The sequence below is a fragment of the Lepisosteus platostomus genome, chromosome 12 (assembly GCF_059453375.1).
Source record: "Lepisosteus platostomus isolate fLepPlt1 chromosome 12, fLepPlt1.hap1, whole genome shotgun sequence".
Classification (NCBI taxonomy): Eukaryota; Metazoa; Chordata; class Actinopteri; order Semionotiformes; family Lepisosteidae; genus Lepisosteus; species Lepisosteus platostomus.
Window position 1 is genome coordinate 21,097,840 of NC_142622.1, and position 17,676 is coordinate 21,115,515.

The following is a 17,676-nucleotide window of genomic DNA, read 5'->3' on the forward strand; positions in this document are numbered from 1 at the left end:
TGTAGTGGAATGATTCTGTTGAACTGCTCAGCACTTCTCTGTCTACCTGCCTGTGGGTCTAGCTGGCTTTCCTGCAAACTCGGTAATTTCGTGAACGATCAGAAGATGTTCCCGTTACCTTTGTCTTTGAATGCGCTCTCGGCTGCCATTGCAATTAGAATCGTACGTACAGTAGGTATTCCGTTCAGCTGAACCTGTCTTTCTATAATTCGGCAAAGAAACAACTCAAAAAGAAAATAAAGTGAAACAGCCTAGAATAATCATACGGAGAAAAAGGGTAAGACAGATAAAGTAGAAACGAATAAATTATTTGTAATACCCGCAAACAGCAACCGATGGAAACAGTGCAAAGCCCCAATAGCTCATCTCTTCTTTTTAATGTTCTTTCTAATCTATCGCCTGTTTTATCCGAGTTTCCTTAGAAATACCCTATCATAATTCTACGCATCCTCCGAGTCGCGTGCAGTAATCGCTGAGGTCTTCTCCTCAGCTGTCTGCCTATGTATGTGAGGATCTGTGCGTGCTTACGCGTTTACATCCCTCTCTACCTCTCTCGTTCCCTCCCTCCACACACTTCTCCCCCGCTCCCCCTCCTTCTAAACCCCCCTTTTTCGCTGTGTCTCATTGACTTCAGTGTGTGATCCACACTCCTCTCCGACAGAGAAGGGGGGGGGGGGGGGCTGCTGGATATATGCTTTTCTGATGAAGCCGCTGGCTACAAAGACTGAATCCAGTTTCAGCGCAAAGACACACAGCAAGGAGTCTCCGGAGCCGGGAGTAAAGTATCTCCAAAAAGTGCGCAAAGCGAACATTGAAGCTCGAAGAACAGAGAAGCTCGCCTTTGGTTCCTTCAGCCGTTCTGGACGTTCGGCCACCTAAACCAGAAGAACTGCAAATTGCGAAAGAAAAGAGCATTAGTGCTGAAGTCTGTGGATTTTTGAAAATAAGAGACATTCATTTAAAAAAAGTATTATTTTCTGTCTTAGAGAAGATTTTAAAGACAATCATTTTCGGATCTGAGTGATTTTATTGCCGAGTATTTTGTGGATGTTGATGCTACAATTTATCTTGGAAATATTTAGCTAAAGATTCTTCTTTTATTTTCTTTATTTTTCCACATTTCTGCGAGAAGTCTCCTTTTTTCTTCAGCATTTTCTTCCATTACTCCTGTTTGTTCTTGGTGTAAAATGAAAACTTTGAACTTATTTGAATCTCGCCCGTGGAATTGCTGATCCTCTATCGAAGACGTTTTGATGGAGTACTTTAGCAGAGTATTTATGGAACTCCCAACTTTTCCGAGGTAAGATTTTTAAAGCGTATTTTTTGCGTATTAGCCTCCTTTAATTTGAAATATCCAAAAGCTTTAAGATATCTATTGTACTGTATACACATCATTATAAACCATTCTTCTAATCTGCTAGGGTATTGCATATAGGGATTGTAGCCTACTCATGATTAGGAACAATATTTTGAGATTGAATAAGACCAAGCAGAGCGCACAACCATTCAGGGCTAAAATGCTTCATGATACATAACCCGCAAAGGATCATAAGGTCGATTTTATCAGAAGTACATTTTAAGAATTTATCATACCAACTTATTTACAACAACAAAAATCCGTTGTTGTGCAATTCTGTTATTTGAATGCATAACAATGCAGTGATAAAACTTGCAACTAGAGGATTCTGTCATCTTTTGGAATGACACCGCTGGGAATAGGAAAAACATCAGTGTAGTTTCAGAGTCTGAGTATTTTGCTTTCATTGTATATTTATTATGCATTTCATGTGATAGTGAGGAGCTTGACTCCTGTGGTATTATCAGCTGCCTTTCATCCCCTGTCAAAATCGTGTAACGACTTCCCCTACGCCGACTGCCCATTTCATTCGCCTCATTGAGGGCAGCAAGGGTAGAGCTGCGCAGTGCAAGGATAAAAGTGTTAAAAATGTAATAATGTCGAAAGGTACATTTCCCATGCGAGTTTCTTTTATTTTAAGGACAGGGAGGGGATGGAAGATAAAGCGCTTCACTATTCGCATTTAACTGAAAGGTTATAATTGCACAAAATATTTCAAGTCAATTACGCATAATTAAATTGTTCTTTTAATATGAAATCCCGTCAGCACGTACTGTATGCACATACATGCAATAATTGGCTTTTAACAGCAATCCATTGTTTTCCTTGTTTTAGGGGAGCCCGTATTCTGAAAGTAAAAAGCTCAGTTTGTCCTCTAAGTGTCGGAGTTGCTCTGCCCTGGGGTTGAGAGTCTAGTCTTAGCCCTCACCAGCACTGGGCTCTCTCAGTACAATGCTCTACAAACGTGTTTTCGAGTGTGCTATATTAGTGCTGTGAAATGAATAGAGCTTTAAATAAAAAAAGTAGGCGAAAGTGCGCCTTGTGTTGACATTTAGTATCCGATTTCCTGGCACTGTTGTTTAATACGATTTTTATTGTAAAATACAAATAATTTAAACAAAATTACACTAACTGCATGTGATTAATGTTATCGTCCAGTGTGTTACAGTAGAACTGTAGTGTCAATAATAATAATATTAATAATTTACCTGGCTCTTCCTTCGTCAGGTTTCTGAAACCTGCGGATTAGCAGGTGTGAAACCTGCGGATAACTTGCAGTGGTAGCTGCAGAATTTCTGTAAATCACCATTACCTGCAGTGAGCCGTTAGCCCCGGGTGTTTTTAGTATGGCGGGGGACCGAAACGAATTTGACACTTTCATCTTAATGAAACGGACATCATTCCGTCACTTAAATTTCGTGTCTAAATTCTAACATCTTTATTGAATATGCATGAATTAAAGTAATTTACATTCAAGTGTAAAGTAAAGTGCAAAGCAACAGTAAAGTAACAAGTCTGTTAAGAAAATATTTAGAGATTTTACAATTTGTTGACACAAATATGTTTTCTGTACTTTAATCCCAAATTGTATCGTTTTTACATTGTTCTTACCTGTTTCACACACAGGTGCAATCTCTGAATCCCATCACTGTTTTACATGTGTTAATCACATGTGTAGGAGGTTTGTACTACGTATTTTTCTACTTTTCTTTTCAAGTGCAGTTGCTGTGCAGCGCACCAGCGTGTAGAAAAGTACTGAAGTACTGCTGCTAATCCGGTGTGTAGGAGTTCTCTGATGCATTAAAATCGCGAACAAAACATTGGTATAATCTACAGTAAGTGAGAGAATTGAAAATCCGGTAATAACATTTATCTGATTAAGTTAATTGCACAGTTGACACAGAGGGATGGATTAATGTAATTAAAGATAAAAAGCTGATGAAAAACAAAGAATTTATAAATCAATAATGTTCAAAAACACGAAGTTACTATTCAGAAAAGTTAAACATTTGTAACGTGCAGTTTCTACAGTATACTCTGTAATAAAGTTAGACATGAGGAAAATGGTGCTAATTTATGAAGGATTTAAGGCACAGCGAAAAAAGACGGAATATTAGAAAGCTAATAGCCAATGCAAGTAAAAGAAGAATATAAAACCTAGAATTCATTAATAGGAATTTGGCTCCATACAAGACTATGTCAAGTGAAAACAAAAACGATGTTTCGATTAAAAGAAATTGCTTTATTAAAAGGTTATCTCGAGCTGATGCAATAGAGAGTTCTAATGAAGGAAATAAATCGGAGTTTGAATGTTTCTTTCGGGGTACGACAGGCTCTTCAGTGTCAATTTTCTACAAAGCGAAGTGGGAATAACAAGAACGCTTGTGGTTAGTTGGGGAACAGCTATTCGGTTTATTAAAAATAATAAAAATGTGTTTAAACAAATGAATACAAATATTGTACATAAAACAATATGCCAATTCAAGTAATAAGACTTGAGACTGCTAAGTCTTGATGCCTTGAGCTTCCAGAGCAGAGAAAGGAAGAGCTTCCCCTTTCTTACTGTAGGGGGGAGTCTGCAAACGTACAACTCCCTTCATGGCAAAAAGGGGCTGGAACGGAAGAGAGCGTCGCATGAGATGTCTCTGTGCGCACTGCTTACAACAGAAACACGGAGAAACCAACCAACTCGGTGCTTTTTTTTCTGTGTAGAACGCATTCATTCCTCTGGCGTCTATTTCGCATTAAAAAAAAAACGAAGAAAGGAGGGAGGGGAGACTGGGCACCTGAAAACACGCAGAGAAAAAGATGATATTCAACAAGTTGTATACGGCTAGTATATTACAGTACCTTCACTGTTTCAAACTGCTTCATACACACGTTTCTGGTAAACAATGCAAAACAATAGTACCTAATCAGTCAATCTACGTGATGCTATGCTTTTCATGTAAATGTGAGAATTATAAAATGTATTTTATTTTTTTGGATCAAGTAATAACGAAGTTCATGTGAACAATAGGGCGCAATCCGTTCACTAAGAAGTGGTTCTTAGACTATTGTTATCTGCTCGCTGCACGGGCGGGCAAAGAGCGTTAACGTGTTCTGTTATCTTTTCTGTGTGTACTGCTGTATAATGTACAGTAGGTGACTACCGTGTTCCAGCTACCTTTTTTAGGACGCCGAACAAAACGGAACAATGTTTTTTTTTCGGTTGCTACATTGTAGATAACCAACCCAGAGAACTGAAACCTTCAGCGTATTACTCCTTTCAATGGTTAGCTGCTGCACAGTGACCTAATGGTGACAAGAGGATACAGTATAAGAAGTAATAAAGTAATAACAAACTCCACCTGTAGGCTTCTGCGTGAGAGTGAAGCTTTAAAACATAGGCTAGATAAAGGATCTCAAAGTTGTTTGGCGCATAGCAGCTTTAAATGTGTCGTTCAATGCACTTGTTCTCTTTTGTTTCTGGATATTTCCATCCTTATTTGCCAGTACTTTTCTGCAGCTTAGCAGATCAAGCCCACTTGCTTTTTTCTATGGATTCTTACAGCTACATTCATTTTGTGGGATTCTTTTGAATGCATTTCCATTCTGGGCCGATGACTTACATGTACAAAATAAAACTAGATAAACACTCCTCTTTTCATGAGTCCACATTAATCAGTTTGAATCTCTCCAGATATTGACACAAAGGATAATTTACTTCTCTTTGTTCATCATTCATTCATAGATGTTGTTATAACAACCATTAATTGATTGGGGCAAATCTTAGAATTGATGTTGCTTTTTGTATTCTAAGCTAGCTTTGAAGTCAGTCCTGTAGCTAGATGGGCAGAAGACAGTGAGAGCATTCTGCTGCAGTAGTAGTCATGCTGCTATCTTTGTCTGCCAACACTCGCACTGTGTAGGAAGTCTGGTTTGTTATTTCTTACTCCATTGGCATGGACACTATCTGTTGAACATGCCTGAATAAAAGAGTATGTTCTTCATTATCCTTTATCATGAAACTGTTCAAAATTGCTATTATTTTGTGCTTTAGTGCTTCATAGAGGAGGAGCAATATCTAAAATTCTGCAAACAGCAAACAATAATTTGTGTAAGTGCTGTATCACTTTGACTTTAGAAATCTTCTGTGCTAAAGTGTCTTTGGGATATGTTTGATGATATAGAATGCCACTATAAAGCCCTGTTTTCTATATGTGACATACAAACCATTGTAATGTCAATAAGAAACTCTCTGCAATGATGGAACATATTACTGTATATTCTCTGACCATAGTTCAGTTTCAGCAGTGTTTGCTTTCTGTTTTTATGCAACAGTCCAGAGCTGACAGTCCAATACTTTCACAAAACTAAATCAAAATCTGTTATAGTAAGGAGAATATCATTGATCTTGCTATTTCTATATTGTTCTTAGCACTCTGAAGACAAATGTGATATAAGGAAACATTCCAAAACTTCAAAATGATATTTCTGCTACATACCTACTGTAAGTTGTTTCCTCTCAACTGAGTTGTAAACTCTCAACAGTGGTAACTCAAAAACAGTGAACAAACTGTCAATAAAGTCAAGCTTTGTACTCAGCAAGGTAATGCTGAGCAGAGACAGCAAATTCAAAAAAATAACACAAGACATATAAATTAGATATGAAAAATTAACCTTCTCAAGGCGATTGTGCACTTTAGAATGTCTGTCATTGGTTTTGAAAGCTTTAATCTGTTTTTTTTTTTGTGTGCCTGTACTTCCAATCACTACCTACTTGTTGCTACCAGCAGAATGTGAATCACTCAATCAAATTTTATTAAGTGCTATTTCATGCCTTGTCTCTAATGGAACTGTACCAGATTACATTAAAACTAAAGATAATACAAAAATAAGAATTTTTGAAAATAAGAATGTACCCTTGTATGAAGGTCAAACTGCACTGTTTTTCTCTGTCACAGCAGTCTTTTATTTCCTTACTTAATGGCAGTTTCACCAGTTCCACAGCACATCACTGCCTAGGACTGTACAGACTTTACTGCACCGAGCTCCAGGCTACACTTAGGGGGCTTTGCCTCTTCCTTATTTTGACCTTTCTTGGAGGTATACAATTTGTTATACCCACACAATTCCGAACAGCCAATTGAGTGTTTTTACTTATCAGCTAAAATTTATGAACCATGTAACCCTAGAGTGGATTAGGAAGAATGAAAAAAGCTTCTCAGATTCACCAACTTTATAGCCACTTTAACATGAAATAGGCAAAATACAGTACCAATTGCAGGAGAAGCATGTCCCTTACAGGCAGCTTTGAATGTCTGCAGGCACTTGGGACCCAGGAGAGTCAAGTAATACTACCCTACCCTTCGTGAGCCTGACTTATTCTGTGCTACAGCTTAGGCATTTTGACATCTTACATGGTTGATTTCAATGTTTATGTTCTTTTGTATTTGTTACAGTTCTCTTTCATTTCAACTTGCAAACAAAATTTCCTGCTATATCACCTTGGGTCACAATCAACATACAGTATATACTATATTTTAATTCTAAGTGATTGTGCACACTGCAGATATGATTTTTAATAACATATACTGTACCAGTGAAGTAATCATTTATGTCCTATATTTCTTGTAAGTGATTCAGCTTTTACTAGGAACCAGAATTTCTTCTATCATAAAACAGTCTGCTTTTTGTTAATGTTCAACATTACTTGTGCTAAAGATATTAATTTTTCAGCTATTAGGAAGATAAATGTATGGTGATGTCAATTGCAAACTGCAGACAGTCCTATAATAATAACCTTTGCTGTTCATTAGAGACAAGCACCAATAAAAAATAACTTTATTAGGAAACACATTTTTTTTCTAAGATGTCCTGTGGCTCCAGGTTGTCTGGCTGAATGATATAGCTATGGAATAGTTAGGTCCTATAGCAGGGCTTGTGCTGAGCACTGATCTTTTCTGGATGATGAACAACATTAATGAAGTTAGATTCATTAAAGTGTTTTTGTCATTCTCCCACCAATACCAGAAAATGAAATTTACTTATTTAAAAAGTGAAGGAAGAGGTTGTCAGTGTTTCATAAAGCACACACAGCAATACATTAACGATATACTGTAGCAACTCACATGCTGAAATCTTCATTGCTTTCCTTTACTTTCAGCTTATTTAATCTTTTAGAACAAAATATCTCTATACAGTATAATGGCCATTCCTGTTATTTCCCTCTTATAGTGAAAAAGCGTCTGTAACTTCTGTAAGCTTCTGTCCATAAGATCTGTAACTACTCTTGATTTTTCAGACAGGTCATTGTACATTTATTCAATGCCATAAGCAGATGAAAGTTAAAGTATGAGCTCTTATAGTATGCCCCCACATCCATGGAAATAATGTGAAAGATTAGAGACGCCATATAAGGGTGTGAGATCATCCTTGGAATGTTCTTTCAGGTTTACATATTTGTTTTCTGTTATTATGAGTCTCAGTGGCTTTCACCTCTGTTTGAATTTTTGATTAAAAAAAACTTCAGTAACAATTTACTAACCCAAGATGGGATGATGATGAAATATGCAAATCCACACCTGTTTTCTGATATTTAGCTGTTGCCTCCTCATAAATGCATCTATGGTCAGGGTCTCTGTTATCAGACTTCAGCATGTCTAGCCAAAGAGGAACAGTGTGGAGACAGCTCAGAGGAGGCAGCAGGTCACAGACAGCATCTGCCTTGTGGCCTGACTTTGTAAGTGCTCTGTGCTGTGGTGGGAGTGTGAAGATGTGATTGTGGGCCCATGGGGGTTAGGCAGTGTAGTGCAGCAGACTGAACAACGTTATGGATGATGTGATAGAATTGGGAGTGGGCTTCAACAGGCACAAACAGCATTGGCTCTGCCTTCCTGCCTAGCTCTTGTTCCCTTGTGAAAAAGGAAAACTGCAGCATTTAACTATCATCAATAATGAAGAAGCTGTGGAGTTCTACTGTGAATGGTTCTTCTGCTGCTGCAGGTCAGAGTGATGTGGGATGCTTTTGGATGCTCAGCTGTTTTGAGCGTTACTTGTTTTTCTGCTTGATGGTGGTTACTGTGTTTTATTTAGTCATATTGAAACTGAGGCAGTCTGGTTTACAAAAGCCATTGTGATTCTTCATAGATTTTATCCTTGTTCATTTCTTTTGCATTTTGTAATAAGAAAGGACTGTAAATGTAAAGAAAAAAACTCAAATTTCTTAAAGTTGGTTGCACAGCAATATTCAAAATGACAGCAAAAGAAAAGGAAGGTTTTATGTTGTACACAAGGTTTAAATGATTAAAAAAATCATTTGTGTCAGCATGTTTCAGAAATGCATCAACAATTTATTGTTCTAAGGAAAGCTTTATGTGGATCTTTATGTAATAATCACTTGGCTAAAGATTGTAATAATATAGATAATGATTATATACTGAGTAATGCCTATAAAGTACATCACAGACCATAAGCATATACTGTACTGTATTGTGTAGTCTTTTGTTCGTGGATTTACATTGATGCAAAAGTGACTTACAGTATGATGTACTTGCCAAATTGAATTTAGTGCTTTTTTTTAAAGATCAGGTATTCCTAGGTTTCACTAAGAAAACCTCATGGCAAAGAATTTGCTGGATGTCAGAATTTCTGGTGGGATAGATTGTTATCTCTAGGACCAACTCCTGTCTGTGTAAATGTATGAGGTTCATTACTGACTGTCTGTAGTCAGGGAGTTTTCTGAAATCTCCTGCCTTCAATAGTCACACCTTTAATTATCTGTCAGTAAACCATGTACATACAAAAGGGAGTTTTCATCTTGTTTCTTTGTGTTGTTTTGACAGTTTAGCAGGTTAATAAAACCCATGCTTCCTTAACTTGATTTTCCCAGTTCTTACATGGCTCAGGAGACGTCCTGTCTAACCCTCATATTAAATTGGTTTCCACACTCCCCGACAGGGATTTCATTCCTAGAGTTCCACACATACGAAAATTTGCAGTGTCTGAGAATATGTTGCTCCTTCCTTATTTTTGATAATTAAATTCTTGATGAAGCTCCCTACGAGCACACACAAGCTGCAAGGTCTAGAAATTTCTTTCCCTCTCAATCCGTTTTAATTATAAACTAATTTGCTTTTAAAGTCGCATTGGGGTACTTTCTGTTCCTGACAATATTCTCCCCAATTCCATTTTTGGTGTTTTTTTTTGTTTCTTTAGCATTATCATTGCTCCCTTTCATTTTCTCCAGCTAGCTACAGTACATCCTCTGTACCTCTTTTAGAATACAGGATATTTTATGTACTGTAACACATTTGCCTTTCCTTTTCTTTGAAAAGAGAATTTACATTTTCAGTTTTACAAGGAATTTGTAGGGGTTTTGCAGATGTTTCTGATCTGAGACAAGGGATGGTGGAGGTGAACTTCATGACCCCTGGGTTTGATAGGGTTTAAAGTTTGATAGCAGGTAGAGAGGAGAGATGACATGAAGAGAGTAATGAGACACACTCATGTATCTAAAATCCCCAAGCCAATGAAAATTGAAAGTATAGCTGCCACAAGTTAGTTCCTTCTTTTCTGTTCATGGCTGTGACCTTATACTGCATTTACAGTGAAAGACGTAAATGTACATCCAGGTAGAACCTTTTAACATTCCAGAGAATCTGATGGTCTGATGGCATGATTTGCTCTGGTTAAAGTGGGCAATTGTGCACAGGAGCCATTATGACCCATTTAATGTGTTGATGAGCCTGAAAGAAAAACGAGAGACTCTACAAACAGTAGAGAGAAGTTGGTAATTTGAGGTTTCTATTTTAACATCTGTTTTCATTAATATATTTTTTTTAATCCCCGTTGTTTTACCTTCAAATGTATGATCACCTACATTTTCAAAAACTTTGCTGGGACAAACCTGTAATGAGTTTGTGTTCCTTTGTGCGTGGTGTACCTGCTACTAAATTCCCCAATAAAACTATACATTAAACCTTATTGTAAAAATAAGAAGTTGAATACATGATGTCAGCATGATTGTTTATATGGTCTAGTACATTTTCAATAGCCAGATTCTGCGGAGTCAGCGGCCACTTTTGCAGTCTTGGAGCTCTGGATTTGATCTTCTCCATTTCCTGTTTTCAATTATATGCATGAAATAATGCCTAAGGGAACATCTGCTTTCCTTTTTAAATTACCTATAGGTTTTATGAGCTTATTTCACAGCATCACAGTTCATGCTGTAGATCTTGGTTGCTTGTTTCCTTTTCCTGGAACATTTTTTATAAACGTTTTTAAGGAAATGAGAAATGGAGCCTGTAACTTTTATAAGTACCTTATTCAGCAGCAGAGCACAACAATAATGGAGATTTACATGGTAGCCTTCCCTTTCCCTCCTTTCTGTTAAAGATAGTACAGTACATATACTATTAATTTAACCACCTTTCAGCGACAGTGTCCAGTTTCCCTTTGTGGCTTAATGCCAACTCTTTGTCCTCTGGGCATTGACTTGGAAGATTAGATCTATTTTATAAACTGCAGCAGGAATTTGGAAGCACTGTGTCGTACCTGTCACCCATCAGTGGCCACCCCAGAGCACATGTAGCACAGTACTGGGAGTGACATCTGCTTCCTTATCTCAGCTTGTTCATTCAGAATCTAATATGATTAATAATAATGAAATCACCTGTATCTAGTTTTCAAGGACAGAACATTTATTCCACAGAACATCTGAGGTAAGGTGTCTGCTCAGTCCTCAGAGGCCCAGGGTGACTGCTGGAGAATTTTTCACTGATTTATAGATCCAATGAGGTAGCTAGAGTAAGCAAAGAGTTAACTGTGAATGCAGCTGTGTTTGAACCCTGTGTACAGCTCTGCTCTTCTGTTAGTCATGCTGGCTGATGCTTTTCCAACTCTGAGTTTGCTTGAAGGCAATTTGTTTTCAGTGTATTTGCTGCAGAGCTGAAACCATGGGACATGCAAATTAACTATTAAATGTTGTTTTTATTTTAAGTAGAAATTCCTTCTTGATTTAGTTTTTTTAGGTAAATCTATGAAACTTTATTTTTTAAAATATGTATGCCTATTGAATTTAATATGTGTCTATTCTGTTTCAGTGAATGATGTGTGCCCAATGCCTGCACCCAATTCACTGCAAAATAAATGCTCTAAAACAATTAGAACCTTATTTTTATGGCGTAAAGCTTTTTGATATCCTCTTATGGATATTATTGATGTAGCCAAAACTAAAACATACTGTATACGCTGTTGTATAATTCAGTAAATACATCATGATGGTAATGTTTATTTCCTTTTTTTAGTTATTTTGTCCCTGAATTCTAAAGTCCTTTTTAGAATTAGTTTCCATAACAACTATGGCTCTAATCTACTGTTGCCAGCTTGTTGAAAACGCACGTGAAAAAAAAGCTTTGCAATTGATAGTCAGACCTTTTTAGTTTATGTGTACAGTATTTGTACACATAAATATATGTGTACAAATATACAGTATAGTGATGGGGACACTATACTGTAAACAGGCGCCGTCCTTCGGATGAGACGTAAAACCGAGGTCCTGACTCTCTGTGGTCATTAAAAATCCCAGGGTGTTTATCGAAAAGAGTAGGGGTGTAACCCCGGCATCCTGGCCAAATTTCCCCATCGGCTGTTATCAATCATGGCCTCCTAACAATCCCCCTCTGTGAATTGGCTTCATTACTCTGCTCTCCTCCCCACTGATAGCTGATGTGTGGTGAGCGTTCTGGCGCACTATGGCTGCCGTCGCATCATCCAGGTGGATGCTACACATTGGTGGTGGTGGAGGGGAGTCCCCATTACCTGTAAAGCGCTTTGAGTGAAGTGTCCAGAAAAAGCGCTATATAAGTGTAAGCAATTATTATTAATTATTATTATTATAGTATTTACTGCTTTAGGAATGCACAAGCAGCTGTTTGCTTTGTTTAGTGGACATGCCTGGATTTTCTAGCTTGGTTGTTGAGTCCAGTATTGAGGCCTTGACCATCAATATTATTTTATATATCTAAAACATTAGTGGGAGCCCATGAATTGTTTAGATAAAAGTGTTGATTCTGAAAACAAAAGGTAGAAAACAGAGAGACATGGCCATTTAAAGGACCCCATAGCCTGTTGGACAGTATTTCAGAAAAGCCCAGTAGTCACACTACAGTGCCACTATTCAGTACTCTTGCACCACACACACAACAGCCCCACCAGTGCCAATGCTAAAAATGTTATTTTAATGAAATGCTCCAACTGAATCCAGGAGCATTTGGATCGCAGCTCCAGTGGTGGTTAGTGTCCTTTTTCTTCTTCCTCAAGGTGAATTACTGGCACTCGCTTTGACTCAAAGTGGGATGTCATCTCATCCTCCACCAATATTACCGCTCCACATGTGTGAACATCATTGATAGCAGTGTGGAGCTGAGGTCTATGACTTTTGTTGATTGAGACTTATCATTTTCATCACATTTCTTTGGGATTAGCCACTCTTTCCCTGTTTTCAGCTTCCAGATGAGCTCTTAGTACTGATCAGCCCTGCTGCTGAGAGTACTTCTGAGAGGCAGAAAGAGAGAGAGAGATAATGACAGTGATGTCACCAAGCTTCCTGTCTTCCCAAACACAGCTGAAATGGAGTAATAGTGGTCCTTTCATCTACTTAAAATATGAGTACTTTACAGTATAATCAGACACAGCAGAAGAGGAAAAACAATTGCTAACATTTAAAGTACTCCAAAGGTAATGGGGGACACATCCCATTTTTACCTTCAGCTGCTTATTCAAAAGCTCTGAAGCATAAATGGGTCAACAATAATACTTCCTGTCTAATGCTGAAGAAAATTCACATGCTAACGTTTTGTGGATTTATATATAGCAAACATAATAGGTTATAGGCAGTGCTACGAAAATTATAGTTCTTCGTGTACTGCAACATAGAATATGATGCAATAGAGTATATGAAGGAAGAAAGGGGAATAAAAGAGAATATAAGAAAGAGTATTGCTTCAGCAAGACATTTTAATGGCGATTCCAGTGGTGCACTAGGTACTGTTCAGCAGGATGGATGGATGGATACACTGAGGGTTTTGAAGAAACAGCAAACAGGATATTTCGCACCACAAAACAAATGTAGTTTTATTACTTGTAATGAATAAAAACAAATCTGTAAAGAAAGTAATTTGCAACTATGAAGAGTTGACTCACCGCTTCTGAGCGAAAAGATTTGTTTGTTTTTGTCATGATTCTTGTTTTTTATGAGTTCTTTACTGTTGTTTCTAGTAGTAGAGTAGTTACACAGAAATGAGTAAGAGGTTCTCGGGGATCACTCAAAATATATATAAAAAACAAAATCACACTGAATTTACATGAACATTTGTATACACGAATTATCTGATTTAGCAGTTGAACAGACAGAAGGCATGTCACTTTACTGAAGATGAAAGGTTACAGATGCTAGCTGCAGGCAGTGCCCTCTAGAGGTCAGAAGAGTAATTGCCATTTTCTTCAGGAGGTGTTGTGTAGCAGTACTGGGTGACAAAAGTGGAACCAGAGGTGTGCCCTTTTAATTAGGACTAACTTGTGGAATATGTTGTTGCTGTCCAAGCAGCCACAGGGAAAAACTTCAAAATAGTGTCTAATAGCTTGCAGCTTACTTTGGTCATGGTCAAGCTAGTAGTTTAGGTTTATTGAAATGCATAACAGAACAGAGAGTATAAACTGATTTGCACCCCCACTTGTTTAGTGGTAATTAGAGTGATGTTAAATTTCAAGCTGTGTGCAGTTTGTAAGCAAATACCAAACAGCAGTAACCTCATTAGCACAGCTCCCCTAACGCGTTGCAGCCCTGCCATCTTCTCTCTTCTTGTTCTGCCATTTTTCTGATTGTTAAGGTTTGTTTACATCAATGCGCTCTTTCATTGTGGCTGTGCAGGTTCGCACAGCACCGTAAAGTTTAAAAGCCACCCAGCATCATCTCAGATCTGCTCATGGCCTTGAATGATAATTGATAATAGCTGATAACATTTTCAGAGAGACGCGGACATCATACATTTCTTGTCACCCTGGATGAATCCCCTCTGCAAACAAACCCAAGAGGGAGACATTTGTTTCTGCATCGTTTTTCTGTTCTGATCCCTTAATCCTTTTCATCTTGGAAATCCAAAAAAATGCTTACTTTCCATACTTCCATATAATTATTTTAAAATATCCTTTTTTTAAAAAGGTTATGTGTGGTGTGTTTCAAGTACCTTCAGATTCAATGGGATATTGATGATCCCCACACACTCTCTCCATCTTAGTCTTAGTATAAATGACCTTTTCTCCTACCCGCTGCACCTTGAGGTCTCATATTGTCAGACTAAAGAGCTCATTGTTAGATGTGAGACAGGTAAATAGCTTGCCTGAGCATTTAATGGCTACATTTGTCTTGCGCATCACATTCCACATCCTCTTTTTTTAATTAGCTCATGGTGTGGGTGAGGAGCCAATTCCCATCAAACACAAAGAAGAATGAACTGCTTTGGTGACCAGTGAACAGACAGTTTGCTGTTCCCACTAACAGGGTTAGATATAAGAGGTCTACAGTGTTTGTATTCAGCTCTTCATTACCATTACTGTGTGATTCCCGTTTCAATAGTGTGGTGAAGGAAGCCTGATTCTGTGACCATACAACATTCATTTTCTAGCCATTTAACAGCAGCCACCCTTTAGGTGTGTGTAATGCATAGTCATACGATTGATTGGAGATATGGATTTTTTAAGCTTTGGACAAAATAAGCTTTGTTTGATGAGTCAGTGCTGTAAATTTATCTATGGCATTTTGATACCAAGAAGTATATCTTGGAGGCAAATATCATTAAACGAGCAGAAGATTAAAATGCCACTCAAGCTGTTATCGTAAAATTAACCTACAAGTTAATATTCAGTAGCAGGGTTTGAGCAGGAGTTTCTTAAATGTTTTTGAAGAAAAAAGGAGTAACTTGGGCCTTGCCTATCATTGTGCAATAGATGACTTTGTAAATAAGCAACTCACACATATTTAACTTGTCAAGGCAAAATGTCAACAATTCTTCCCATCTGTATGGTAATGAGAATCTGCTTCTGTGGTCAGACTTTTATCAATGGGTTCCTTCATTCTAGCTCAGCAAAGTCTTTATAAACTCACTTTAGGGCTTAACTGTTTGCACAAGATAGCTGATTTGAATTTGGGAACCTGTAACTGTGCCCCAGAATCTTGTAATAAGCGTGTGTCTTTTCCTTCTGGGAATGTAGTAATCATTCTTTGTTGTAGATAACCTCTATATATTATCTGTGGATGTCATGATGTTATAATCCTATTTATCTGGTGTTCCTTGTTGCCACTTCTTCAGACAGTTGCATGGTGACTTACTGTAAGCCACATTTGAGACTCCACCCTAACGCCCTTCAGAAGTAAACATAGGTTTCCTCATATAGCTCAAGAAGCAAATTTTCACATATTCTGCTCTTATAGTCCAAACCTTAAATATCAGGACAACCGAGAAAAGACATTTCTTTGCAGAGATTAATTTTGAAATTCCTACAAATTGCGTCCATATAGCGGGAGGCTGACACTGAGCTCAAAAAGACAGTGTAGCCTGGCACTGGGTTTTGTGCCTGCAGCCTGCAAGCATTTCATGCTCAGATAGGTTCATAACAAGAGAACAGCACATGACAGCCCCCACCCTGTCATTTATAGTCTAACTGCTTCAGTGTGCACTGGATTCACATGATAGGGTCACACAATCCCACACACTCCTCTCTCTCTGTAGGTCTAATGAACTTAGCATTGATTGTGTTCACTAATCAAGAGAGATAATACATCACCCCACTCCAACAGATTTGATGTGGGTGTTGGGCATGCATCAGTATTAAAGTTAAATGTTTGAAATGAAAATAACAGAATTCTATTTTTTCATGCTAAATTATGGACATTTCTCACGTGGCTGTGACAAATGGTCAGTTTTCCTTCTCACAGCTCACATAACAGTGACATCTATTAACCTGTAATGCCACCCTCAACAGATTTCATTACATTAAATTAATATTTAACCTTAAATAGGATAAATTATATTTTTGTATGTCTAAGAAATTTATTTTATGCATGCATTTCTGGCAGGGACAAAATAAGACCACTATTTAATAACTACTTTAATAACAGAAACTAATTTTATGTTGCATTTATATTGTACAAAAGTGTAAATGATAATTATGTGTGATTGTGATTGAAAGCCATCTATAATCTTTTATAAGACTACACTCCACCCACCCCCCCATTTAATAGTCTAAGTACATCATTTCTACAAAATCTCTTGGAAAGAAGAACATTTTCTGCTAAAGAATTAATCTGTTGTGAGTTGTAACAGTTTTGTGTTTCTTTGTTAGCCATCATTGGTAGCCATTGTATTCTTCACAGAAGATCCTCTGTTTCTGCATTCACTGCCAAAAGACCTGATGAGTTAATGCCATTAATTGATTCTTTTTTTAACGCATCCTTTACAGACCATGACTGTTGCAGTAGTGTGCAGGCACAATACTTCTAGACTCTGCTCCCTTTCTCTCAGTGGACATACCGCTCTGTCACTGGCTCAGAAAAGGGTCAGACTGTATTGAGCACTGCCTTCACAGATCAATGACAAACCAAGCGAAAAAATCATCAAAGAAAGAAAATGCCTTTGCATCTGGAAACAGTAGAGCAGCCTGACCTCTGAGACAATCTAAATCTATAAAATAAATCTGTAAGTTATGTTAACTAACGTGCAAGTGGTGGAAGAAGAAAAGTAGCCAATATTTTATTTAGCAGTTGTTTTCTGGAACTGTTAAGCTCTTGGTTTAGTAAATGAAAATAGCCATTGAGGGACACAGAATGCAGTCACAAGGCAGTGACAGCATGCCTGGTATATTTTAAATCTTATAGGCCATGGCATCTTTCAGGTCAGCTTAATCAGCAGGAGCAGCACTGCTTCATCAGCTTTGTTGTGCTCCAGTAACTGCAAGCTGGAGTCCGCACTGATGCTGGCTTGGACAGCATCACCCTCACACTCATCACCTCATTCTATTCAGCCCCCAATGGGTAGTAGGGACACTGAAATCGCTCCTGCTCTCCAGTCCCGTGCTGAAGGTTTCTCAGCAAACTCACTCTCTTTTCTGCTTGACTCACACAGTCGTAGGCGGAAGAGGTAGAGGACTATGTGAAAGGGTGAAGTCGTTGCACTGAAAAGTCCACCAAAATTGATAGAAAAGCACAAATGGGCGATAGAATTGTTAATTTTATGCCTTTCATCATAGCTCGGCAGTGTGCTGTTTTATGATAGAATTAA

The 17,676-nt window shown here is 37.9% G+C and overlaps 1 protein-coding gene across 4 annotated transcripts in view; it reads left to right on the top strand.

Annotated features, from left to right (window-relative positions):
• The first annotated feature begins 685 nt into the window (after positions 1–685).
• The window catches only part of adgrb1a (adhesion G protein-coupled receptor B1a), a 112,180-nt gene continuing 95,189 nt past the window's right edge, over positions 686–17,676 (top strand). For 3 of the 4 annotated variants that reach the window (XM_088601363.1, XM_088601361.1, XM_088601364.1), the window contains exon 1: positions 687–1,300. The gene's annotated coding sequence lies outside the window, so the exon portion shown is untranslated. Of the gene's footprint in view, positions 1,301–17,676 lie in introns of all 4 variants that reach the window. The other variant, XM_088601360.1, reaches the window with a different exon arrangement.